Source organism: Diospyros lotus, chromosome 2 (genome assembly GCF_014633365.1).
Source record: "Diospyros lotus cultivar Yz01 chromosome 2, ASM1463336v1, whole genome shotgun sequence".
NCBI lineage: Eukaryota > Viridiplantae > Streptophyta > Magnoliopsida > Ericales > Ebenaceae > Diospyros > Diospyros lotus.
The window spans coordinates 38,499,296-38,502,196 of NC_068339.1; positions in this window are offsets into that span (position 1 = coordinate 38,499,296).

The following is a 2,901-nucleotide window of genomic DNA, read 5'->3' on the forward strand; positions in this document are numbered from 1 at the left end:
TGGATGATTCCTTTTTAGTACAATTGATTTTGAACTCATTACCTTCTGAGTATGGGTAATTTCAAATTAATTACAACACTATTAAGATTAAGTGGAAGGCGAATAAACTGGCCAGTATACTTGTTCAGGAGGAGAGAAGGTTAAAGAATCATAAGAATCACTTTGTTCATCTTGTTGGACACAAGGTTGGGAAAGAAATGTAAGGGAAAGACCATCAATTTAAGAAAAGAAAAGGGTATGCTAATGCTTCTCAAGCTAAAAGGAACACCAAAAGGATAGACGTCATTTCTACAGAGATTGCTTGAAACGTAAGACATGGTTCGAAAAGAAAGGTAATTTAAATACCTTTGTATGTTTCAAATCAAATTTAAGTGAAGTTCCTTATAATACCTAATGGTTAGATTCTGGTGCTATAACTTATGTTTCTAATATGATATAGGGATTCATTATGATCCGAACCACAAACCTAATTGAAGATTTTCTATTCATGCGAAATTGTATGAAGTTTCCAATTGAGGGAATAGGGACTTACAAGCTCGTCTTAGATAGTGGTTATCACTTAGACCTATTAGAGACTCTTTATGTACCTTCAATTTCTAGAAACCTTATTTTTGTTTCAAAGTTGGATTGTTCTGGATTTAACAGTTTGGATTTGATAGTTTTAGTTTATTTAAGAATGCTATTAATTGTAAGTTCTAGTGTTTTTACTGATAGTTTATATAAATTGGAACTTAACGTTTTTGCCAATTCTCTACTTTTTGGGCATCATAATATTGGAATTAAATGTAACATGTTGAATGAAGATTCTGCTTACATGTGGCATAAACATTTGGGTTATATATCCAAAGAAAGAATAATGAAATTAATAAATGATGAAATTTTGCCTAACTTGGACTTTACTGATCTCGAAATGAGTGTGGATTGTATTAAAGGTAAGTAAACCAAACACAATAAGAAACAAACCATAAAAAGTACCCAGCTTTTTGAACTTATACATATCGACATTTGTGGACCTTTTGACGTTCCAACTCATAATGGAAAAAAATATTTCATCACCTTTATAGATGACTTTTCACATTTTGGTTATGTCTATTTGTTTCATGAAAAGACTCAGTCGGTGCTTGCTCTTGAAGCTTACATAAAAGAGGTTGAGAAATAATTTGACAAAAACATAAAAGTTATTAGATTTGATAAAGGTGGTGAATATTATGAAAAGTATACTGAGTCAGGTCAGTGTCTAGGTCCACTTGCTAGCCTCCTCGAAAGTCATGGCATATGTGCACAATATATTATGCTAGGCACACCACAACAAAATGATGTAATGGAAAGGCATAATCGAACATTAATAGATATGGTTGAAATCATGGTAAGTAACACTTTGTTACCCAAGTTTTTGTGGATGTATACGCTCAAAACTGCAACATATTTGTTGAATAGGGTTCTTAGTAAGGCAGTCTAAAAGACACTTTTAAACTATGGATAGGTTAGGAAACCTAGCTTAAGGCACCCGCATGTTTGGGTTTGCCTAGCGGAAATGAGAAGATACAGTCCACACGAAAGGAAACTTAACTCTCTAACAAGAAGTGGTTACTTTACTGGTTATCTAGAGAAGTCTAAATGGTACATATTTTATTGTCCAAACCATAGCAAATTGCGAAAACTGGTAATGCAAGATTCTTAGAGAATGGTGAACTTAATGGGAGTGATGAATGCCAAAACGTGAAAATAAAGGGACATCGTGATGAGGTAATAAAGATAGTTAGGGTAAATGTCTATTTACCTATAACTGTCCCTTCTTTCATTGTTCCACGAAATGTTGTTCCGAGTGCTAAAGATCGATTTGTCAATACTGAACAACAAGTGGTTGAAGAATTACCGCTTAAAAGTATTAACTCACAAATGGCTAATGCAAATCAACCACAAGAAATGACATTAAGGAGATCTCAAATAACAAGGAGATCAACCATTTCAGATGATTATGTGGTTTATTTACAAGTGATAGATTTTGATGTTGGAATCAATAAAGATCCAATTTCGTTTTCACAAATCATAGAAAGTGATTAATTAGATAAATGGATTGATACTATGAAAGATGAGTTGAAATCCATGGAACAGAACAATGTCTGGGATCTTGTCGAGTTGCCAAAAAGTTGTAAAAAATTCAAATGTAAATAAGTTTTTAAGACCAAACGAGACTCAAATAACAACATTGAACTATATAAAACTAGACTGTTTGTCAAGGGTTATACTTAGAAAGATGACATTGATTATAAAGAGACATTTTCGTTTGTCTCAAATAAAGATTCACTAAGGATAATTATATCACTAATGGCTCAATATGATTTGGACATATAGATGTGAAAACAATATTTCTTAATGGAGATTTGGAGAAAGAAGTCTACATGAATCAACCTGAGGATTTTTCCATAGAAAGTAAAAGTTACATGGTGTGTAAACTTAAGAAATTAATTTATGGATTTAAACAAACTTCTCAGCAATGGTATATTAAGTTTAATGATACCATAACATCTTTTGGATTTCATGAAAATATCGTTGATTGGTGCATATACCAAAAGATCAGTGGGAGTAAGTTTATCTTTATTGTTCTGTATCTTGATGACATCTTGTTTGTTGTTAACGATTTGGGCATATTACATGCAATTAAAGTTTTTCTCTCAAAGAATGTTGAAATAAAAAATATGGGAGAGACATCCTATGTGATAAAAATTGAAATATTCTATGATAGATCATAAGGAATGTTAGGATTGTCTTAGAAAGCCTATATCAATTTTTTTTTTTAAAGAGATATGTTCAGCCGGAAGCTATTGGCATTCTTATGTATGTGTAGATTTGCACTAAACTGAACATAAATCTTGCAATTGGCATGTTATGCAGGTATCA